This window comes from Canis aureus, chromosome 20 (assembly GCF_053574225.1).
Source record: "Canis aureus isolate CA01 chromosome 20, VMU_Caureus_v.1.0, whole genome shotgun sequence".
Lineage (NCBI taxonomy): Eukaryota > Metazoa > Chordata > Mammalia > Carnivora > Canidae > Canis > Canis aureus.
This window is the reverse complement of record NC_135630.1, coordinates 52,991,847-53,017,028: the sequence shown is the minus strand read 5'-3', so window position 1 is coordinate 53,017,028 and position 25,182 is coordinate 52,991,847. Positions and strand designations below refer to the sequence as shown.

General features: G+C 42.8%; 1 protein-coding gene and 1 long non-coding RNA gene across 10 annotated transcripts in view; one reads left to right on the top strand and one right to left on the bottom strand.

Moving 5' to 3' along the window:
- Positions 1 to 842: 842 nt before the first annotated feature.
- LOC144291804 (uncharacterized) lies at positions 843 to 23,678 on the bottom strand. The gene is made up of 2 exons (XR_013359349.1): positions 23,073 to 23,678; positions 843 to 9,671 (listed from the first exon to the last, which is right to left on the bottom strand). It is a non-coding gene; the product is annotated as an uncharacterized LOC144291804 (long non-coding RNA).
- QTMAN (queuosine-tRNA mannosyltransferase) overlaps positions 21,050 to 25,182 on the top strand; it is a 426,509-nt gene continuing 422,376 nt past the window's right edge. For 2 of the 9 annotated variants that reach the window (XM_077861601.1, XM_077861596.1), the window contains exon 1: positions 21,054 to 21,298. The gene's annotated coding sequence lies outside the window, so the exon portion shown is untranslated. Of the gene's footprint in view, positions 21,299 to 21,781; positions 21,835 to 23,120; positions 23,335 to 25,182 lie in introns of those variants that run through there. The other 7 variants (XM_077861608.1, XM_077861597.1, XM_077861602.1 and 4 more) reach the window with 7 other exon arrangements.

Sequence of the window (25,182 nt, the reverse complement as noted above, 5' to 3'; positions counted from 1 at the left end):
AGGTGCAGAGACAACAGTCTGCAGCTTGCCTAAGGTCACACACCTAGGGACAGAGATTGGATTCTGACTCCACCTACGTGTACTAATTCCCTCGAAAATGAGAAGAGCTCTTCAGAGCTTTTCTGTCCATTATGCCATCCTTTTCTCACAGCAACCCCGAGTCAGGTGAGAGGCTCAGGTCATAGCTCTAGATACAAATACAGAAACTGAGGTATAGAGGAGTCCTGCAAATTGCCACAAGTCCCACATTCGGTGGGGCACAGAGCAAAGTCCTGCCCAGAGGCATGTCCTGCATGGGCATGGAGCCACCATCCTCAAGGGAAGCTATGAAGTCGAACCAACCCTCCTACAGTGGTTGCCCCACTGACTGAGGTAAAGATAGAATCTGTCTAAAGTCTGTGTTTCAGGGACTAAAATCCTATTCAGTACAACAGTTCAGCTACTTTGAGTACCATTGCTTGGTGAGTGAAAGTGTACGATTTAGCCAAAGGGAAAAGCTAGTTGTATGTAGGCTAGGAGTTGAAGGGGAGATGACTTACGGTAGAGAAAGGGAGGAAATGTAGCAAACAGAGGCGAGAAACATTGAGTGCTCTATAAATAATTCCTGCCCGCACTGATCTTTTCCTGAGGTATAAAGAAGAACAAACAAAGAGATCAAGATTTGGGTTTGGGTTTGGGGCTTTTTACTAATACTGTCGACATGACCTAGGGTAAGTCACAATATTCTTGAGTCTCAATTTTATATCAGTAAAATGAGGAGGTTGAGCTAGATGAATAATTTCCCATTTTCCCCCATACCACTCCCAGCCTCACTGCCAAGAGAGAAAACTCTCAATACAGTGTGTCTTTCCAGGAAAAATATTTAATGTATATTCAAACTACACACAAACATACATATATGCATGGGTATATATGTACCTTTTTTGACACAAATAATTTTCTGCAACTTGCATTTTTAACTTAATTATAAACCCTGAAGATCTTTCTGTAACAATACGTACAGATTTATTTTTCCTTTAAAAATAGCTATTTAGTATTCCATTGTATGAAGGCACCATAATTTATTTAGACAGATCCCTATTGAAAGACATTTAGGTTGTTTCTAATTTTTTTGGTTGTTGTTATTACAAACATTGCCGTTGAGAGCCTCCTGGAACAATTTAAATCTTCAGTGTTTGTCAGAGAATACATCACTCTTTGTGGAACTCCTGAAGCATCGCCACGAAGCCCCAGGGTTCCAGGAAACACAGTTTGAAAACCACTAAACGAGATGATCTTAAATTTCCTTTTCTCTCAATTAAATGAAACTCTTTTAACCTTTAGTGTTTGTTTCACAGTATTTTGCAGTGTCTCCTGACGGTTTTGAGTGAATAGATAGGTTTTTGTCTTTCAAACCTAGATCATAATCAGCTTCGGGCTATTGATTGTTTAGCACTTTCTGCATTCCTCAAAGCCTAGACTCCACCGAGGGAGGCCTGAGAAGTGCTCCACAAACATATGGTGGATGGTATTAGAAGACAACTGGGTTGGTAAAACAGAATACTTAGCTATACTTCTCCATTGATTGCAGTTGGCAAATAGAGTGTGGGTACCTCGCAGTTACCCCTGGTTTCCACGGAGAGTCTCTGGGTGAGACGCAGTGTAACTGTCACTCAGACCAAGGGGAAAGGGGAAATGGGTAATCCCTCCATGCACGCTTTGCATTTCCAGGGTGGCCGGCCATGCACAACTCTGGTGGTACCATGAAAGTTGTAGTCTGGGTGAATGTTGCCTCCTAGACTTGGGCTCCAGTTGGCTGAATTCAAGTAGAATACAACGTGAATTGTGCCCCCAGAACTGCCCAGGGCATTAGCAGAATACATACCGCCTTCTCCTCTATTCTGAGGAAATTTCTTGAATCCATTACTGTCTCAGTGACTTGAATCTCTAGCGCCTCCCATTCGACTTACTGGTTCCATGTGAACACGCTGGTCTCTTGCGTCACCAGAGCAGTGGTCATAATAATGACAATGCTGATAAATCCCTTGCCTACATCACGTCTGTCTTTCATAGATGAAGCTTTTTGAAGGAATAGTCTACACCCCTGTCCTCAACCTACAACCACTTGGCTGGGTGGTTTTCGGGTGTTCTCTTTCTTGAAGTCCCATCACCTCATCCTTCTGGAAACTCTCCTCCTCTTTTGTGACGGCACTTTTCCCTGGCTTTTCTTCCATTCGCTGTTCACTGTTTAGGCTTCTTTAGGAGCTCTTCTCTCTCTCTACTGAATCCTTATATCTCCTGTCTCCTGGAGCTCCATCCCCTGGCTCTCTTAGTACAGTCTTCTTTCTGACTCATTGGCCTCAGGGCAAATAGCTTTGTCTAAAACTTGCTCCTCCCCCCTGGTTTCATATTGTTTTTCATTTCATTTTAAAAATTCCATTTTAACTTGCTGAATATACTTCTACCTACCCTGATGTCTAGCTCTGAAAACTTGGGCCCCTACACCATTCCCAGACCCATCACCAAGAGATAAAACTCTCAATATATTGTATCTTTCCAGAATATTTAATATTTAAATATTAAGTTGTGTCTTAAATTTAAGATACAATTAAAATATTAAATATTTAATATTTACAAGTTAAATATTAAATTTTATCAAATATTATATTGTATCTTTCCAGAATATTTAATATTTAATGTATATACAAGCTCATATACATTATAAAATCAAGTCACCATTGACTTTCCATTCTTTCTCATCCCTAACATTCAGTCAGTCAACACGTTTTGTCTGTCTTAACTCTTACACGTATTCAAAACTGTTCATGACTTCCTAGCCCTACAGTCACTCTCCTGGCACAACACCAGCTTCCTGGACTATTGCCAACTATCTCTCCTAACTGGACTCCTTGACCCTGGTCTAGTAGTCCTTGCCAATGCATTGGGCTTCAGGTGAACTTCCTAAGACGTGACACCGCTCAGCTAACCCAGATGGCTCACATTTTCAATAGGTTCTTAGACCATTTAGGATAAAAGTCCAAACACTTTTCCTTAGTACAAATGCCCTGTTTATCTCTCACCTTTCCTCCTTCCACCACTTCCGTTTCATCCTTGTATATTTTACACACTCAATTTCTTCTTCCTGGCATATCATTTCTCATATTCCTCTACATTTCTCTATCTTTACTTTGTTTATTGTGACATCAATATGTCTCATCATTCTCATATGTCTACCTCAAGCATAATGTCCTCCAAGAAGCCATCCCAAGCCAAGTGTCATTCAGTCTTCTCCCTCAGGCAATGATCACACAGGTCTTGAGTATAACTTTCCCTCTCTCTCTCTCTTTAAAGTAAGCTCTATACAGAACCTGGGGCTTAACTCATGACCTCTAGATCAAGAGTCTTATGCTCTATCAACGGAGTCCGCCAGGCACCCCAAATATGACTTTGTCTTATTTTGCCAATGTGTGGTATGATCGCTGATTGATCTTTCTCCTCCCACTAAATTGTATTTTTTGATATTTCCAATCCTTAGAACAAAGAATAAAGATTTGTTGGGTGTATTTTGATGGGATTATTTTGTGGAAGATTGCCTGTTTTTGTTAAATCTGAATACCCAAATCTTGAAAACTTAATACATGAACTTTAATATTTTTTCCTGATTATGAAACTGTAGATTTAGTTATAATTGGTGTAAAGGACTTTAATGCAAATGAAAATTAATTTTTAACACCTTTCTCCTTCTCCTTAACTCCTTTCCATTATATTATTAAAAAGCAAACAAGGACAATAAACTGTTTCAGTCTAGAGAAAGCAAAGAAAGCTGCTATCTCTATTGATGTTTCATGATATTGTCAAAGAAGTCTATAAAAAGTGCTCAAGAGAAAGTTGGGAGACAGACCTTATAACACCTTTTTCTAAAACAAAATGAGGATATTTTCTTTTTTAGTATTTCCTTTGGTCATCTGTGTATCCTTCCCTTCTTGTTTTTCTGTTTTCATGTTTCTCCCTGGAACTCCTTATCTCTCTAATCCCTTGTCCTGAATGCTCTTACTTTATCTCTCACTCCACTGTTTTCCTACAGATCTGCTCAGCCTGTCTCCTCCCCCGGGCTGGGTTCCCCAGGCTTTCCGTGGCCCCCTGACCCCGCCTTCCTCTCCCGGGACTGTATTCCTCTTGCCTCTCATTTGCCTCCCAGCAACCTAAGCAGAACAATACTGGAAGTAGAACTGGCAAGCTGACAAAAAGGAGAGCAGTTGGAAAGAAAACTTTACTCATCAAGAAAGAGGCAAATATCTTAAAAATATCTGTGGGAAGGTGTCTGCTAAATCATCTGCTTCTTCATCTGTGGAAATTTCAACAATAGGGTTCCACCACAGTGGAGGTGTGCAAGAAGCACCTTCTCGGGTTAGAAGACAGAGTAGACGCGAGGAATTAGAGACCTCAATAACTCAGCCTTGAATAAAATTCAAGATCCACCCCCCCCACCTTTTATTCATGTTCTTTCTTTCTGAAAGTCCTGTTGCAGGAATTCAAAGGGCTGAGTTCTGCCCTCAGCTGTGAGTCATGACTCCCACTGAAGCCAGGAGCTCATATGTATGTATTCAGAGGAAGTATTGGGCCTTAGGGACTCAGATGAAATAACAACAGCCTGGTCGTTTGTTTGCTTATTTGCTTAAACCTTTATAAAAGAAGCACGAGGCCTGCTGTACCTGAATGCCTTTTTATAATCAGTTTAAAAATACACAGTAGAATTTAAATTCCCACAGTAGATCTCCTGCACTATAGCACAAATAATAACAGCCGATCTTAGGCCATGCCCCAGGTCCGGGGCAGAGTCAGAGGGAGAGAGGCAGGAATGAATTTCTAACGTGCCAGCCTTTCACTGAGAAAGTTCTGTTTGTATCCCCAGGGAATTCGGGACCAGGGACTGAGATTCTGTGTTCCCTGTAAAAGGCATGAAATACCCAAACAGCTTTTATTTTTCAGAGCTAGACAGCTGAAGGTAACAAGGGCCACTCCACCGGCTTTAGGAAAAACGAAGATGTACAAGCTAGATTTCCTGGACTTCTCTCACGCCCTCTCCTCTGACTTCACATACTCTATTGTCTTGGGTTCTGCTTCCATGAAAAAATAAAATAAAAATAAAAATCATATCCAGGGCCAGTTTGCTTCCCCATCATTCTCCCAGAGGATATTTTTTTTTCTTCCCACTAGTACAGAATCAATGTACTTTCTTTAATGAAGATAATGATACTTAAAAAAAAAAACACAATTATTTCTCTAATGTCTAAAATACGTAAAAGCTTTCTATTCCACCATTCCTGTTACACTATAATGTTTCTAAAAATCTTTCATTTAAATCCTTATTGGTTTAAAAGATGCTATATGCCAATCCTTATATAACAATGAAGGTACAGTGACAAAGCAAAAAAATGAATGATCCCACCAGTTCTACTTTCTAGGGGCAACCACTTTTAACAGCTCCTATAGTATTCATATTTATATTTTTAAATGTAAAATAAAATATTGAAGAGTTTGGCTAGTTAGAATACACTGTTTTTTCTCTTCCAGACATTTCTCAGTTCCCTACTATCCAGAGAGGTTTCTAGGGGCAGACGGGAGTGTCTAGACACCTCTGGCTTTTTCTAGCACCGGCCCAGGAATGTGACACCTTCTCTGCCCAAGTACAGATCTACCTGCTGGCAAATTCCTTCCCTGTAACTTGTCTTTGTCCTTCAACTGACTGCCTGATACAGTGGAAATGTCTTCCCAGACTTCTTATTTCCAACTACTCCCAAGATGCCCAAACGCCAGGAGTCAGAGTTCACTTCCACTGTGCCCACTCTCTATCCTTTGTTTATGCTTTTGGCCTGAAACCTGACATGTTGGCTCATATGGCAAAACTAGGCCTATGTTTGTTTCTGTGCACAAAGAGGATTAAACCGACCCAATATTAAACAAACAAACAAGCCAAACTTTGTAACATTGGCACTGCTTATAGATAAGCATTGCTAATAGAGAACTAACAAGAAAAAAACAACAACAACAACACTTAAGTAGGATTATGTAGCAGTGACATGACCGACATCATTCACGGTTATTATTTATAACAAAATCCTAAGGTATGCAACACTGATTAACCGCATCACTCAGTTTGTATTGTCATTCGTTTATTTATCTAACAAGCATTTATTGCCTAATGAGTTTTAATTTCGTTGTAAATATGATTTTATTACAATGTATTACGTATTATTTCATAGGTTAACATTCTCCTTCTGCAAACATCATCCCCATTCCTTGGAAGAATTACTTCTTCAAACATACTCCCCAGCTCAGCATGAGCTGCCCCATTTATTCACTTATTTATTTATTTAAAAGACGTATTTCTTTATTTCAGAGAGAGAGCAAGCATGTGCACAGCAGGGAGGGGCAGAGGGAGAAGGAGAGAGAATCTCAAGCAGACTCCCCACTGAGCGTGGAGCTCAATCCACCACCCAGAGATCAGGACCTGGGCTGAAATCAAGAGTTGGACACCCAACCAACTGAGCCACCCAGCGCCCCGAGCTGCCTTACTTAATTTAATGTGACCCACACACTTGACCATTATGGATGGATCCAGTAATAAGCCCTGGATCCAACCTAAGCCAAAAAGATTTTTTCTCTAGAAAAAAGTTTTTGAAGGGGACTTGACTACCAGTTTGGTTTTGCCCTGAAGCTGTGGGAATGAGGTCTGAAACCCAGGATCTAATGGCTATTTGTTTCCCACGTGTGCAACAATAGATCTCCACCCTGGCCGCTCAGGAGGATCACCTCGGGAGACTTGTTCAAAATGCCCTGGCATCAACCCCCAGAAATTCTAATGGACGTGGTCTAGGGTGAGACCCAGGTGTCAATATTTCTTTAAGTCATTGTCATTGATTCCAACAATGAGGACCACAACCTGGAAGAAAAGTGGACAGTCACGACAAGCAGCAGTCGGCCAGAAGAGACACACAGACACACATGCGACAGACAAACCCGTTTCCGGTATTCACAGGCTGAGCCGCTTCCCAGGCCTTCTTCCTCACTATCCTATTGACGATTCTTTTTTCAATTACCTGAGATATTCCAGTGTCTTTCCAATAAATCCTCCTTTTATCCTAAGCTAATTTAAGTTGCATTTATGTGATTTGCAAACAAAGAAGTCCATGCTAGGTCTCTGTTTTTGTGTGCTCAGGCTTAATAGATTTTTACACTTGTAGCATAGTTCCTCTCCATTCATGGCCTCGTTCACTAATGTATTAGGCAATAATGCCCACAATATTCCAGATTCTCTGTTACTTACCAGAAATAATAAACAAAAAGACCTTTTATTTGAGCAGCTTCCACGCCACTGAGGGAACGGGCATATCAGCAGAGACAGCAACACAAGTGTTCTAATAGGAGTACTGGCTGGTTGCTGTGAGACACACTGAACAAATGTGTGGTCTGGAGGAATCATGGAAGTCTTCACAGAGGAGGTGGCCTCCGGGTTGCCTCTGGGGAGTGAATTAGTGTCATCTGGTAGACAACAGAGGGCCGACAGGAAGAATTACATAGCCAAGGACCCAGAGTTATAAGACTGTAGGGCATATTAGGGGAAAAACAGTCTTTCTGTTATGGCTGGGACTGAAAATTCATGCTAAGGATTGGAGGGCGGAAGACAGAGACAGAGGACAGACCATGGGCACTTGCATTTACCATGATAAATATTTGAGGTTTTGTCCTGTGGCTACTGCAGAGACTTTGGAATGGTCTGGATAGAGCAGTGCTCCGAACAAGTTTGCACGCTGGAAAAATTTCTCTGGAGAAGTGATTGGTCAGCATCCAGTTTGCCAGGAAGGAATCAAGTCAGGGGGCCCTCACAACCGTCCAGGAGAGAAATGGCAAGATGCCCAAATAATGCTGATAGTGAGAACATATTTTAAAAACTTTCGAAGGCAGATTCCCTTGGATATGATAACCAATTGAGATCCATTAAAATAGAGTGTGTGTGGGGAGTGGTGGGGAAAAAGGGATGAGGATGAAGCCCTGGAACAGGCCTACATATAGGGAACATGGGGGTATACAGGTAGAAGAAAAAGTGCTTCCAAAGGGAAAGAAGCAGCCTCTAGAGAACGTGGAGAGCATGGTATTGTGGAAATTAATCACGTCTTCAATATCTGTCCCGGCTTCAAATACAATGCACTCATCCGTCACCTAGGGTTCATTTTCGTTTTCTCTAGACTTTGAGACAAGTCAGGGGAGAGAACTGGTTAAACACAACTGAGGGTTGCTGTTGTTCTCTGAGCCTCCTCCCAGGCCCTGGTACGGCCCCCCCACCCCCTGCCAAGCCCAACTGTATCCCCCCTTTGGTAGTCTGGAAGACCAGAACACTGCCAACACGGAGAGGGAGAGTGCACAAAGTACACAACTAGATGCCTGGTGTTGACTCACTTAGCTCTGATGACAGTGGGATGAAATCCAGATCAGTGCTGGGTTTGTTGGCAGAAAGGCCTCCGTAAGGAGGTCTGGGGAACTCCAACAGGGAACAACTGGAGTAGGTGGAAATAAGCTTCCTTGAATGGTTATGTATGGTTACGATGTGGGGCAGTGATATTCATAAGGTGGGACTCTCGGTCTGGCTCTCAGAGCTCACGTGAGATTTTTATCTCTATCATTTTCTTTGTCCTTCATGGGGCCTTTAGCTTAGCAAATAGTTCTTTTTTTTTTTTTTTTTTTAGCAAATAGTTCTTAATTAGATTTTAACTCCTGAGTAGGTATATTTTTTTAAATTTTTATTTATTTATGATAGTCACAGAGAGAGAGAGAGAGAGAGAGAGAGAGGCAGAGACACAGGCAGAGGGAGAAGCAGGCTCCATGCACCGGGAGCCCGATGTGGGATTCGATCCCGGGTCTCCAGGATCGCGCCCTGGGCCAAAGGCAGGCGCTAAACCGCTGCGCCACCCAGGGATCCCCTGAGTAGGTATATTTGACTAATATATTTGAGCCTCTACTACACCGTCTGCACACACATAATATCCCATATCCATATAATATATGACCACAGCTGTTATGGAGCAGGAGAGACGAGGAGACTATTGTGACACAGGTGTATGGGGGAGATGTGGTGACGGGCAGTCTGGTGAGTAAGTTTTTCTTTCCCCTCTGAATATATCTCTACTGCGGTTCCTTATTATATTTAGAGTAAAATCCAAAAACCTTTTACTCAGACCATAAGGCCTGGGTGCCTTGCCTCCATGTCATCTTATGGTCCCTTTCCTTCCTTGACAAGGTTCCAGCCACTCTGAACTTTTTTCTTCTTCTTTCTTCTTTCTTTGTTCTTCTTTCTTCTTTCTTCTCCTTCTCCTTCTTCTTCTTCTTTTTTCCTCCCTCATCAAGCAGACAAAGTCCTGGCATTCCGGTATAGACAATTTAAATATCTTTGTTAAAACTAATGACACGCTGAATTTAAGTTAGGGCTTGAAGTCTGGGAGAAGATGAGAAGTCATTTCTTAGAAATGAAGAATAGGAAGAGAGCAATTGCGGAGGAGGAAGCAGGAAGTCTTAGGGGCCCGAGTGGAGGCTGGAAGAAGCAGCTGCTGCTAGACGACCCTCTTGGTCCCAGCAGTTTCCAGGATGTGCCTCCAGCATCCACTGGGCAGTCAGGATCTTCTTTCCTGGGATGGGAACTAGAAAGGCAGAGAGGAGAGTTGAGAACATTTGCGAGAAGAAACTGAAAGTGTTCCTGAGTGAACCATTCTCACATATACTCTCCAATATCTACTTATCGAGGGCCTGAAACCATCTTTCAGTGGCCTAATCAGATAGGGGCAACTAGCTCACTTGAAAATCGAAATAATGCATCAACAACTTCACTTCCTTTTATCCTCTTAAATACTGATTACAACATTTGGCCCTAAAGGAAAAATGCCGTATCCTTTAGACCAACAGTCTCTGAACTCTTCCATTATGGAGCAAACTTGAACAGTACTGAATTTCCTATTAAATTTCAGTATTCGTCGTGTACCTCTTTTGTGCCCACGCTAGATAGTGGCAAAACTGGTAGGTGAGCACAGTGTGTGAGTGTGGTACCTGGAAGGGCATAGTGCTGGCAGAAAGGGCAAAGGGCATGATTCATGCTTGTAAGTTAACATATGTATTCTAATAGTGAACTAGAAGGAAAGGTATTAAATGAATAATAATGTGAGCCAAAAAGGAAATGAAGAGTTTTAAATTAGACTGGAATTGTTCCAGTCCTTACCAACCCAAATTAAGAGTGGAATGATGTCATGTACACAGAACTCATCGATTCTGGTAGCTGGGAAGTCATAGGTATTTGGAACACTGATTTCTGATGAAGGGGACACGGAGGAAGGGGATGCAGTAAAGTAATAGTTCCTAAGAGCAGAGCCTAGATACAGAAAAGAGAGCAAAGTCAGACTGGTTAGCGGGTAAGAAAGCCTGGTTTTCAATGACTCATCAATAAGATCTGAAGGCCAGATAGTCACTGATGAAAGGAAGGAAGAGCTGCTATATTTTCATCTTGCCTCACTTGAATTTGCCTGCCAGACATCCATTCTCTTTTCTTTGGGTAGTAACATCTGACTTTTCTTTGGGAAACCTCCTCTATTTCAGTGTGTGTGGTCTTGGTGGGACTGCCAGCGTTGATGGGTCCTGCTATGCCCTAGGCAAGATGCGAACACAGGCATAGACAAAGACTCTGAGCAGAGCAGAGTGATACCAAGTTGGAAAACATGGAATTGATTCATCTCAAGGGCACTGCTCTGTAGTGACGGCCCACAAGATTCTGTTCCATAGAGCTCTCTTGACAGGAGAGTGATTCCTGCCCTCATTCAGGCTAGGATTTAAACCTTTCCTTACGGTCATTTACTTTTAAATATTTATGTATTTATTGGTTTTATTTGGCCAAAGTCGGTATTCTATACTTGCAAACAAAGGATCCCAGGAAAAAATATCCTAGACGTTACCTAGTGGATTACTCAATGCAGTCACAGCTAGATTATGGATTTCTTTCATTTTTTATAAATTACAGTATTTTTATACTCCACAAAACTTTGGGATTTGAGGAGAATTTAAATTTAATTTTTTTGCATCATGCCAATTGCAATGCAGAATTTGGATGTGGTGTAAGATTTTGAATAACACACTATGCCAGAGAAAGGCATAGGCAGGGTCCCAGGGATATGTTAAAAATAACCTAATCCAAGTGAAGGATTTCTTTTCCTAATTGAGGGGATGCCTGTAAAGGAGAAAGGGGTAAAGATAAAAATCAAACAAGAAAATGCTAATTGCTAACCTACAACGACCTAAGAGATGTGAGAATGAACCTTTTAAACATACTTAGGTGTGATACTTGCATTATTACTACATAAGAAAAATATTCTGTTTGTTTTCAATGTATACTGTTGTATTCAGAGGTGAAATGATGTGACATAAGGATTTTCTTTAAAAATATTCCAGCAATAAAAGCAACATCAAAGAAATCATGAAATCTAAAACAAGTACAGCAAACATGTTTATGACTTCATGGGGTCCCTTGTCGTAGTAACATTCTATTTTTGTGTATGTTTAGGAGATTCCAAAGTCAAAATTTAAAAATATCAAGTGAAACACTTTTAAGAAGTTAATAAACCCTTTTGTGTATGTATATTCTTGCACTGACATTTAGATCCTTTCATTATTTTTGAAAACCCCCTTGGAAATTGTGTCTTTTGGCAATGGTTTTCACCTCATCTTTTGTAACCTGCTCAGTCTCATGATTTATGAAAAATTTGCTTATTAGCAGTGACCTGCTGCCAATAAATTACTTTATTAAGCTCTCTCTTTGAACTATACTCCCTCTTCTAACATGTTCACCTACACCCAATGGAAGACCAAATGGTAGAAACTCAAAATGAAGAAGAAAAAGCCTATGCCTAACTAACTTAATTTTGGTGTTCAACTTTTTAAAATGCTAAAATAATGTGTCACTGAAAGATACTTTGCTAAATGTGCTTTAGGAAAAAAAATGACTTTTCAAATATTCAAACCTATGTAAAGATGCAATGGTGCCAGATTACACTCATAATCTTTGCTTTGCCCTTGACGTTCAGGTATTTTTTAAAAAAAAACAGCTAGCCTGGTAAAGTCTTATTTTATTTTTATTGCTTCTACTTTTTAAAAGCAGCCAATCCTGGAGAACAAAGGTCACATAAAACAAAATGAGTCACTACCCAAACTATGAGAATACCAGTAAGAACAATTATTGCACATAAATCAGACCGTAGGACTTCATTCTCTTGCTTGGATATGGCTAATACAGTCCATCTTCTCACTTTTTGCAGTGTTTACTACAATAATGAAAAATTTGGTTAGTCTGCCTGTAAAAAATGATTTTGTTTTTCCTCCAATATTTTGTACTAATAAGAATCTGCCTTTAAAACATAGCTAGTTCTGCCTCATGAACCTCAGAGTTTCATTTTAGAGTGAATCTTCTAATTATAAAGCCATCCGGTGACAGCATGGACAAAAATGGCATTCTGGTTAACACTCAGTACAAAAGAATATAGATGTCTGAGTTTAAACCAATACACATCTCCCCCTAAAAATGGAGCAATATGTATAAGTTACTTATGACATCATTTCATCTAAAACATTTGATACAGACTTATTATTCCAGTTTGCAGAGACAAATTTATGTGCTAACTATTCAGAGAGGAATATAATATCATCTGTTAAAGAAGGCCAGATAGTCTTAGGCAAGTTAGTTTTCAGAAGCAATCAGATCTTAAAAAGTCCTGATGATAGGCGACACCAATTGGCATTTTCTCAAACATTCTGCTAAAAGAAAAGAGGGAAGTTTGATAACATCAAGATCGGCTTCCCTTTTGTAAAGTTTTCTTAAATCATAACTTCTTTTCTATAGGAACAAAAGCAGCATGGCCCTATTTCAAAATGGGGACAAATAAATACTAAATAGAACTGAAAAAGATTTCAATGAGTCCATTTCATATGATTCTTCTACTCAACTTCAGGAATGTTATGTGGATTTGTTTAGGAATTATTGAAAAAGCAACAGGAAAAGGAATACAGTACTTTTTTTTTTTTTTTTTCCTATTTGGTCTGTGAATTAAGGGAAAGGTGAGGTGCTAAAATATAAGAAATGTTGTTAACCGTACTGTACTCACGGGAGAAGCAAACTATAGCTAGCTTGTGTTTTGTTTATTCCCCCCTTGTTTCAAGAAAAGATTTGAGGCAGCTATAAGATTGGTAAGCAAGGGCATCGTTACTGACAAAAGACGCTCTGCAGTGCTTGAGAACCCATGAAAGGATTTTCCCGGCCCCTTCTTTATGTGTGTCTGTAGCTCTCAAACAGTGATTGTGAAATGGTTCAATGGCAAAAACTGGCCTTCTGCTGTCAGCCAGAATGCTTCGGGGGCAGATCAGCAAACAGTATACATCAGTGACTTCTGCAAAGTATTTTGCATCTATGGGGTTATTCCTCCATCATTCATTCCCTCCACTGAGGCTGTCTGGGCCATCCTTCTCATGGGGTTGGATCTAGCACGTGAGGGCAGTACCTAGAGCACACAGAGGAGGAAACGTGTTTCAGCATCGCACACATTTGTACGGTCATGAATTAGCAAGACAAGCGGCTAATGTCATAGAAATTTAGTTGATGCACGTATGGAGGGCACTTTTAAACAATAAATACAAACAGGTGATCAATCCACTTCTGACTGGCTTTGGATATGGGAACCCCATCCATCTGAGAACCTAGAAGATGGATTGTTATGGACAATATAATGAGGATGGAGAAAGGAAGAGGATCTAGTCATGGCAAGGACAAGGATATCTTCCCTAGGCAGAGTAGGCTAAAGATTGTACTAATTCTGGGCAGCCTGGGTGGCTCAGTGGTTTAGCACCTCCTCAGCCCAGGGTGTGATCCTGGAGGCCTAGGATCGAATCCCACGTCCGGCTCCTTGCATGGAGCATGCTTCCCCCTCTACCTGTGTCTCTACCTCTCTCTCTCTCTGTGTCTCTCATGAATAAATAAATAAAATCTTAAAAAAAAAAAGATTGTACTAATTCTTTAATTTAAGGGAGGACTGAAAAATAAAACCAGAACTGAACTACGTAAGGAATGCTTTCTTTTTTTCTACCGTACAACATACTATTAGTGATTTTTGTATATCTATTTGCATTTAATTCATCTATTTAGTAAATTGTGCACTGTTCATTCCATTATCCCTTCACTGTTGTTTTAAGGTCCAAAGCTAAAAAACTGCTTCTGTAGTTGTGAAAGAGGGATCTCTTAATTGAGTTGCCTTCTTCAGGGTAGGCTAATAGGGCTGGTACAGTTAATAATGCCAGGCCATTCATCTCTTTAACTGTTAAAGGTTTACTTCTAGCTCATAAGAAATCTCTTGAAGACCTTGTTGCTCTCCAGATCAACTCCCAAGGACCCAGAGGTACTTTCTTCTTATGGTATACCCATAGCTATACCATCTTGGAAATGGGGGTTCCATTTCCAGGACAGGGGGAAAAATGCTCCTAAAATATTGGCCAGAAGTGACACACTTTATTTCTTCTCAAGCCTGTTGGTTAGTACCAGTTACATGGCCCCAACCAAACCAATAAGAGTGTGCCACAGAGTGGTTTGTGAATACCCCCGTACCTGCCACATCTGATTACTAAAAGTAAGATCTGTGCTAAAAATGACTAGAAAATGTAAGTAATACCTCTTTTGGAAGTCTTTCTGAAACATTAGTAAATATAAAATCTTAGGGAGCGGGAGGGGGGTGGTAGGCGTGGGGGGGGGGCAGGAACTTGCTGAAAGGGCACATTGCCAGGCCCAGGGGTCAAGGTCAGTTTTGTAGGGTTGAGATAGAAAACAAGTGCCTTAATCAGGCTTATTCTGATTAAGGAATACCAAGGAATACCTGTAGCATGATGAACACAAGGAAGAAAGATCCTATACTGAATGTAAAAATTCTCTTAGGGCGCTGGATGAAATGAAACTGAAAATCAAAAAGAGGTCATGTGGACAAGCCAGCGTCTTTTCAAGTTACCCCTTCGATGCTACAGAGGAGTTAATTCTGTCCTCTTGTCAAGGGGAGTTGGACAAACGTCCCCCGGACCCCCTGTAGGTATGCATACAACACTGCCAAAACGTTTCTGTGGAGAATCATGTTAGATCAGGGACTTTGTTCAGGCTCCTCACTTTCTCCTCCAGTTTTCTTTCTCTTTTGCCAGTTATTCTTGTACTTGACTTGGGGAGAACGCAATAGAGGAAAACATGTTTGTTTTTCCTCCAAGCCCTAAAATAGGGTCTTTCCATTCTTTCTTCTCAGATTGTTACTGAGGCTTCATGCTCATTAGTAGTTATTCTTTGGAGAGAAATTTGGAAGGGAAGAACTAGATGATAATAGGAGTGATTTTAAGTGTAGGCATGCACAAAAACTTCTTGAAAAATCAGGTTGCGGTATGCATTCCTATTTTAGATTTGCCCCTGTTAACATCTTCTCAATAAACAGGTGCATACACTTCCCCAAGCTGTCACTGTTGTTTATTTAGCCTGTATGCTTCAAAATCTACTGATGGATGATACCCAACCAGCTTGAAGCTTGACTTTCAGAAACCAGAGACTTAAAAGTTTTAATGAGACTTTCTTAAAGTATAGTCTCACGGGTTTGTTAGAATGGGAGCACATCTCTCAATGATACTGTAAGAGTATCACATTTGTATGTTAATTTTAGTTCAACAAATAGGAAAAATGATTATGAGTAATAGCTCTCAGCTTTCAGATAGTTCTTTTCATGTTCAAAGTGCTTGACAAACATTAATTAAATCACTGGCAGTCAAATTAGATAAATATGTTCTCTGTATGTGCATAGCTGTACCTTCCGTGCACACAGTATTCTAAATCACATCACTGCAGATCAAACACTTTTTTGCCATCTGAACTTGGTTGGCTGACACTGATTCCAAGCAACAGATAATTACTGGAAGGGCTAATCATGAGGAGAGATTATGTAAGCTTTCTTTGCTTTTAAATAAAAACATGCATTTATCCTTGTAAAAGGTACAGGATGAACCACAGTGTAAAATGCTTCTGTCTCTAGGCCAGAAGGTAACAATGACAAAGCAAATTCCTTGCATTGTGCTGTTGGAACAGCTAAACCATAATTTAAAGAGATCATTTGAACAACAAGAGAGTACATTTTATATACTCTGGGCTACTAATATTTTGGCGTCTTTAGCACCAAAAACAAGGCGGCTTTTCAGGCTAAATATGGTGTCGATTTCAGCAATATGGTAATTGTTCATTAATGCTAGGAATCCTTGGTCACCACTGACTTGAGAAGCATTTGGGCCAGCAAATTACACATAGTAAATTTCATGATTATTTTTAGAATAACTTGCACTTTTTTCCCTCCCTTCGCTGAATTTAATGAAGCTTTCCAAACCATCCCAAGAGATGAACTGTTCCCAACAGACCCCCCGAACGAAGTATATTCCAAATAAAAAAGAGTGCTAATAGTGTTCCATCTTTGAATAACACCTAATGAATTAACACACTCTACTCACCTACACCAGGCAATTGGGGAGAGGCATGCACATGCATGTGTGGAGACAACTTAGCCGGAGTCAGGCTTGGTTTCCTTGAGATGCTCAAGCTGCACCAATATGAACGGAGGGGACTGAAATTTCTCCTTCCATTCTGACTACCAAGCTAGTCTAGTCTGTTTCCAGGGGGGAAGACTCTTTGTTAATTGTCTTAAAATTTGCTGAATGGAAGAACGTCTAGTTCAACCAAGTTGTCTCTTTGGAAAGCCTGTGCGACAGTATGGCTTGGAGACATGATAGCTGTTCATGTGGATGTGACAGATTGGTATCTGTTCTCTTCTGTAGAAGTGCTAACCTGTATGCCTAGGAACTTAAAATCTGAAAGACTCTTCTCCATTACTAATAGCAGGAACCTGGATTTCACCGGAGGGGGGGGGGGGCGATGTGATGTGCTCAAGGTAATATCCATGGCCCACATGGTTTAGATGTGACAGGTGGCCATAAGGGAAGCATAACCAATACGGTACTACATCTGCTTCAGTGTTTCCACTGTTAGGCTCTTGCCACATCTCATGGGTGAGAGTGAACGTTTTCTGATTCTATTTAGAGCAGGGAGTCATTGATGGGGACTGATTTTTAGCCCAGAAAAACATAGAAGATATGTCTCCATGGTATAAATTTGTTCTCCCTTCGGTATGGAGACAAAATATTAGACCTGGCTGGGAATGTTTATATGGCTTTGAGAATTTAATAGTATTCCAAATGTAAAAGGCCTTGAAGGGAAAATAATAAAATAAAATAAAATTTGTATATTTTACTTGTGCTGATTCTTATAGTCGAAGTTCACTGCATTCATTTCATCACTTCTTCACACCCTGCCTTATGGGAACTCTTCTCTTGGAGGTCACACACGACATCTTTTCTGTTAACTATACTAGCTTTTACTCAGTGTTTATTCTCCTTGACCTTTTTGCTGCATTTATCACTGTGGACTCTCCCCAACCAATACCACTTACCACCCCTCATAGACATTTTTGTCTTCTTTGCTAACCCGGCCACCAACCTTGTCTACCTCATATCGCCTCCTGCCTGGATTGTCATGCAGGCAAGCTTCCATCTGGTCCTCCAGGTCCTAATCTCTCTCTTCTCTAATCCACAATGCCAGTGACTAATCTTCCAGATATCTACACTTTAATCTGATCCTAAAATCCCTTCTTACCTATGGGGCCTTACATTTCTCTCTTCTTTCATCTTACTTTCTTCTTGGCTCTTTACGTTCCAGAAACACTTGTTGTTTTTAGTCTCAAAGACATTAGGTTTGACCTCTCCTTAGAGTTCTGCACTAGTTTACTCTCTGCCTGAACTTCTCTTCTCCAGATCATCCCATGACTAGTTTTTTCTTTCACTCAAGTTGTTGTTTAAATTTTCCTCAGAAAGGTCTAACCTACTCTCATACTCATTTTTAAAAAAGATTTATTTATTTTTTTGATGAGAGAGAGAGAGAGAGAGAGAGAGAGAGACAGAGACAGAGAATCTCAAGCAGACTCCCTGCTGAGTATGGAGCCTGATGGAGGGCTTGACCTCATGACCCTGAGATCATCACCTGAGCCAAAATTAAGAGTCAGATGCTCAACTGACTGAGCCATCCAGGCACCCTATTTTCTTCTACTCATTTTGATGCCTTTACATTTAATTTTCTTTAGAACAATTATTACTATTTGGTTGTCGTGTATTTATTTGTTCCTCTCTGTCTCTCCCATATAGAATGTATACTCCCTGAGAGTAGGAGCTTTTTATTTTATGGCTTTAGTTCCAGAACATAGAATTTAGAGATTAATGAAAATTTGTTGAATTATGAACACTGTGGATCATATCATTTCTAATCCATCCAACTCTATTCCCTACCATTCCTATAATAAGTACATGGTACAGTCCCCACAGGTTGTTCTCACTATCCATGGAATTTATTTTCTATTGTGTCAGGAGTGTTGACTTTTTTTCTCCGAGATTATGAGTTTATGAAAAGGAGAGGCCGCTTTTTTTTTTTTTTTAATACTTTTCCAGTCCTCCAGGCCTACCAGAGTGCTGAGCAGCATTTGGTATGTATTTAGCAAACACTTATTGATTTATTTCCGACTGTAACATTATATACTGCACCACTGAGCACTTTTACATCAGTAGGGCTGAAACGGAAATAAAAATAAGTCGACCATAAAGCACCAGCATAAAGCCCATGACAGGGTGAGAGCTTTCTTTCTTACCTTTTAATTCAACTTGAGTGGCAAACTAAAGTTTTCTGGAATGAAGTTGTGATGAATAGGAAAGCATACCTTGGGAAAATTTCTTCCTTCTCTAGCAATGGAGAGGCTGACCATTTTCCAAATCCTTTAGAAATAGAATCATGGAATTTTGTAATTGAATTATCTAGTCCTTAATATCATCTAGAGTCTATTTTTTTCATTTTCCAGATGAAGAACTGAAGCCCAAAGAGGGTAAATTCCTTGCTCAATATTACCTAAATTGGAAATAAAGCTAGTATTCAGGCTCAGATCTCCTGAGCCTTTGAGCACCCCTTGAGCGCTGATCATTTTCCAAATCCAAGGTGCTCAGGCCTATGCATAACGTTACTGACTCTTGCCATAGTCCTAAAGTCCTCTCGGACTGCTTACTCTTCTTTGGTCCCCGTATATACTCCCTGAACTCAAGTCTTCTCCTTAGGCATTTATATGACTAATATTTCTTTTCAAATCCCAGTTGCAACTTCAGAAGTTGTTGTCTCTTGTCTTGTCTTCAACCCTCTCCCCTGCCAAATCCACCCAGAATGATCTCGTATTAGCTCAATTAAATTTCTTAGGCTTAAATTCAGGTCCTCCATGATTGGTTCCACCTTACCATTTTGGCTTGGTTTTCTATTGTTTCTAAAATGAACTTCCTGTTCTAGTTCAACTGATCTCCTAACTCTTCCCCACTCTTAACTTGCTTGTTTTCTTCCCTGGACCTTTGTTCAAGCAATTTCCTTTACACCAATCCAAATTCTACGTTTCTTTTCTTTTCTTTTTTTTTTTTTTTTTTGTCCTTTTAAGAAATCTTCCCTTAATTTATATCAATAATTTTAAGATTTGGACTTTGTGATTGAATACTTGCCTGTTAATGGTGAATTGTTTATCTATTTGTTTCATATTTTACCTCCCCAGTAATATCATAATTTTCCTGACAGTGGGGACTTTTTTATATTTACGCTCATGCACAGCTGCTGGCACCTCCTAGGATGAATGTGTTTGGTTGGGGCATGGCCCCACAGGCCTGGCCAGAATTGCCTGGATTATAAAGATGAACACTGACCAGGTGGGATGGAGCTTGTGAAATAGGAATCCTTGAAACCAGTGGCACAAAAATGGCCTCTGAGAGCAATATCTCCCTAGTTAATGACGAGTTCAGTTTCATGTATCCCTCAGACCATGTACACAAAACTGCAAAGGCAAAGACTTCGGATGTAGAGTAACTTTACATAATGGGAAACTATAAGCCAGAGGCTGGCAGCTCTGTGAGACAGGAGATCTGAGCCCAAATATTGGCTTTATTTCCAATTAATCTAGGTAGTATTGGGCAAGGAATTTACCCTCTTTGGGCTTCAGTTCTTCATCTGGAAAAGGAAAAGATTAGACTGCAGGTGATATCAAGGACTAGATAACTCAATTATAAAATTACATGATTCTATTTCTAAAGCAGTGAAATGGAGGCCACAGTCTTTAGAGTTTTTCATACACTTGTTCTGTGTGATAGGATTTATCTGTTTCCTATGTAGTTACCAATCCCGCTTCTAGCTTTTGGCATTTACACTTTTCTTTTCTTTTTATTCCCCCCAATTTGTACTAAGGAAGACGGACAGATGGTTTATTAGGCTTTCAGATGCACGTAATGCAGTTGTTCAATTCAACAATGGTTCTAAACTTTGAAGGTCCACGTAGAGCCTGGATTTTGTTTAGAATGGGAGATCGTTTTGACTCTTCAATTTAAGGATAGTAACGTTTATTCACACAATTTAAAACAACTTGTGGATACAACTCCGAAGACCTAATCAGTTTCCTTCATTTCTGAACTCACTTCCACATCACACCCTAACTCTCCCAAGTTGCAGTTTTAAAACGAAGTTAGCAGACTTCCAGTTACATGTGCATTATTTGCCTTCTCCTGACTCATTTAACCCACAAGCCCCTTCCAAGTGGAAGATCTTTCAGTTCGAAATCACAGAGATTTAAATGCGGAAGGGACAAATTCCTCATTTTACAGATAAGAAAACAAAGAGACCTAAAAGGCCCTGGTGCTTTTTCTACTGTGGATTCTATCAATCTAACCAGGTATTTCATCCAGGGAGTGAGGTTAGGTTGCAGGGAAAAAAAAAACATCCAGAACTTGTGAATTGTAAGCCCAAACAGAAAACGTCATTCCTTTAAAGTGTAGAGTGTTAATTAATACACTGTCATAAAGAGAAAAGTAGAGGCCACCGTGCGACTCGAGGGTGGTCACCACCGCTCGCTCTTTGTGCTTTCTAGTTCCTCAGTGCGACTTCATGTAAGTGCGGACGAGCAATGCCTCAATACCCACCACGCATCCTAAGTGGGTGCGGGAGTCCGAGCCGAAAGCACAGACACCGTGCAGGTGAGTGAAGGAGAGCCTGAGCCTCCCGCAGGGGAAGGAGGACGCGGGGCGAGCCGACGTGGCAGCAGAGGTGCGAGCCGCAGACCAGGTACGGGCGGCCGCGGGGGGCCGGGGAGGGGGCCGGGGAGGCGGCAGGCCTCGGGGCCGCGGGGGCCGGGCGGGGAGGCGGCAGGACGCCCGCAGGCCGAGGCCCAGGCCGCTCTGGGGAGCAGCGGGGACCTCGCGGGGGAGCCGGCAAGGCGCCCAGCGCGAGACCACGAGCCCGCAGGCTTGGGGACGAGGACGCACAGGCTCGGGAGGCCCGGGGGGCGGGCGGCGAGCGCGGGGGCGGGGGCGGGCGGCGGCAGGTGGCCGGGCTGCGGGCCGCGGGTTAGAGACCTCGCGCCCTCGCGGGCGGCGCGAGCAGGGGGCGGGGCCTCGGCGCGTGGGCGGGGCGTGGGCGGGGCGTGGGCGGGGCCTGCGCCTGACGCGCCCGGAGGCCGCAGCGGCCGCAGGCCGGGAGGGGCGGCGGCGGCGGCGGCGGCGGCCGCGGGGGAGGGGCGCGGCGTCAGCGCGTCGCCGGCTGGGCCGCGCCGGTGGCCAGGAGGGAGAGCCGAGGAGGAGGAGGAGGAGGAGGAGGAGGAGGTGAGTAGGCTCCGGGCTGGGAGCCGCGCGGGCCGGCGGGGAGGCGGGGAGCGCGGCCCCTCCCCTTCCCTTCCCGACGCCCGCCTCGCGGGGCCGCGCGGCGCGGAGTTCCCAGGGGGCGGCGGCGGCGGCGGCGGGAGCGGGGGGCGGGGGGCGGGGCCGGGCGCGCGGGCGGCGCGTCTCCCGGGCGCACGCGCTGCGCTCCCCGCGCCGCCGCCGCCTCGTGCCCCGAGCGGGGCGCCCCGGCCGCCGCCTCGCGGGCCCGCACGCCGCCCGTTTTCGGATTCGATTCTTTTATTTATTCATTTTTTAAATTTTTTTATTTTTTTGAGTTCTGCCCGCCTGCAGCGGCCCGGCGCGCCGCCGCCTCCTGGTGCGGCCCGGGCTCGGCGGGGAGGAGGGCGGCCGGCTTCCCGGGGGCGGCGCGGGCAGGCCCGGCCGGGTGCCCCCCCCCCCTCCCACCCCCGCGCCTGCGCTCTCGCTCCCCCGCCCCCCCGCGCCTGCGCCCTCGCTCCCCCGCCCCCCCGCGCCTGCGCCCCCCCGCGCCTGCGCCCTCCCCCTCAGCCCCCCCGCGCCTGCGCCCTCCGCCCCTCCGAGGCCTGGGACCCAGGCCGCCCTCGCTCCGGTCTCCCCCGCGAGGGTCGGGCGGGTCCTGCCCGGGGTCGGGCCCCGGGCTGCGCCGGCGGGCGGTCCCCTTAGCTCCTGTCCGTGCAGCCTTGCCCCCTGCAGCGAAGTCGCACTTTTCCGCACTTTTAACCTGTAGGCCCGAGGGAGGCTTTTCTTTTTCAATGTTTTTCCCCTTCTCTCTCTCTCTCTCTCTCTCTCTCTCTCGCAAATGCAACTTTTAGAGTCTCCTTCTGAGAACTGTGCTGCATCAGATGATCTCTGAGATAATTCGTAAGGTAGCGCCCGCAGGCAGCGTGATGGGAGGTTCAAGGAGGAGGCTTCACACTTTTTTTTTTTTTTTTCCTGCACCTGTAGCCCCGTTTGGCCTGGAAAGCGTTGGGTTGACGGTGACTTTCCGGCAGGGGCGGGTTGCAGCTCTTGCAGCCCCCGAGCGCTGCCGCGGCCCTCACGGTGGTGGCCTGGTGCCTCCCCCCCCCCCCCCCCCCCGCACCCGCCCCCGGAGTTGATGTTAAAGCCCAGCGCAGCAGCGGTCAGGTAAAGAAGGAGCTGCTGCAAAGACCCCAAGGATGCCGCAGAGCCATCCCCCCGCGCATCCTCTCCACCTGTTTGACCTCAGGCTGCAGCTTGGCAGAAAAGCCGCCAACGTACGGTGCAGAAAAGCCGCCAACGTACGGTGCTGTGCGGTGTTGCTGCATTTCGACCCGTGCATCCATTCCAGGTCGGAGAGCGGATTCCTCTCAGCTCTCACTTTCTTACACATCTTCCCTTAGGGTCTGGTATTGAAGGAGGCAGCTCTAGCGTTGAGGGTTGGAGGAGGAGGAGGACCTTTTGAGTCCTGCAGCTTTTCTTTGACGAACTCGTAAAGCTGAACAGGTAAAAAGCTGAACCACGATGCAGAGATCTAAAATAGGAAACTGAATTTTTAGCACTATTAACTTGGGTCGTTAACATGGCTTCTTTACTCCTGTTTTGCCTGTTGGCATTTCAGTCTTACATACCACATAATCACAGAAATGTCTTTTTTTTTTTTTTTTTTTTGGTAGGGGACTCTTACAGTTTAATCCGACCCCCTTATTTTACAGGGAGAAAACTAAAGCAAAGAAAGTTCCTTGAAGATATTTAACAGAAGTTGAATAGAACTAGTTGACTTGAGAAACTGAATGCTTAAGCCTGTAATTCAGACCTCCCCAACGAATATTCTTGTACCCAAATTTGTTTTGATTATGTTACTTTTTAAAAAAGCCTAGCAGTGACTAAATTTCCCTTTTTCTTTTTCCTGTTTTGAGTATGTGCCTTAGTTTGTGACTTGGACAGATTAGATACAAATGATACAGATTATTTATAGTTAGGACATGTTACATTCTATCAGCTGAAAACAGTACTTTTCAGTTTGTTTGAAAGCAGTGATTGTTTGCACTTTAAGAGTATTTTGTACTTCATATTCTTGGTTCGGATAGTCTGTTTCAGTTCCAGGAGATTGGCATTTCAAAAGTCTTTACATATAAGACTGTGGTGTTTTATAACCTCGACTTTAGGGAGGAGGAAAGGTGCCGTACACATGCAGTAACTGAATTCCAGTATCCCCAGCCAGCTTCACTTTTTCTCAGTCTCAAATGCAGAAGTCCTGAAGTTCTTGCTGGGGTGGGGTGAATTCTTTGCATCTCACATGCCACCATATTTCAGCATTAGTAAATATTTCTTGGCTTCTGTGCACTTTGCCTAGTGGGGGCTTCATGAAAAACCATATCTTATTCTGTGTATGCCTTGTGTCAGGTGTAGCAGATGCTCCCTAAATGCTTGTGGTCCTGTTGGGCTTGATCAAACATAAGGTAGCCGCGTGCCTGGAGGTCACAAACCATGATTGTATAAATGTGAAATAAATTCATTTCTTTTGTGTGTTGAATCAGATACTCCATTAGGCCTAATTCCAATATTGAAAGAGGTAGCAGGTAACAAATATTTTAGAAAAATTGGGGGAACGAACTGAACATGGAGAATTTTATTCTTTAACGTGTATTACTCTCTTGTAAAATTGGGTAAAGGACCGTTATTTACATTTTTTGATAGAACATCTCATTAGAGCTAAAGTAATACGAATTTTCCAGTGAAACTTTCCACTGGAGTAAAGTTTGACAACCATCAATTGAGTGACCCTCTAATTGTTACTGTAGGCCACATTTTGAAGTTTTGGTTTCACTTTTATAAAGCTACATTTTTCAGCATATAGACCTTCGTAAGGATCATGACTTTTGGGGTCCAGACTACCTTGGCAAGCTGTCTTGAAATGATATTTTAGACAGTTTTATGCTGTATTTGATAGGGCATTCTGGTGATAGGGTAAAACAAAGCAACCCAAAACCCTCTGTGTATTTTTCTCTTAGGCTTATCTCCTCTTTCTTTAATAGATCAGAATACTCTGTTTTGTTTATTTTAAGAGAATTAACTGAGGAAAATTTTTAAGCATTTCTTTTTGGAAAGTACCACCACTGCACCCTTTGAGTAGCTTTGGAAGAGAATGTTTGAGCAAATGTAGGGCCGATTCCTTAGAGTGATTCCTATTTGAATATGTAGGATCACATAAAAAATAGCCTTCACAGGGACAATACCTTTGAACGACATGCATTTTTTTCTGTGAATCTTACCTATTACTGAAAACAATTGAACGGTACAGTAGGGTGGTATTTATAGGAAGCACATCATTTCACATGTATCATTTCTGGT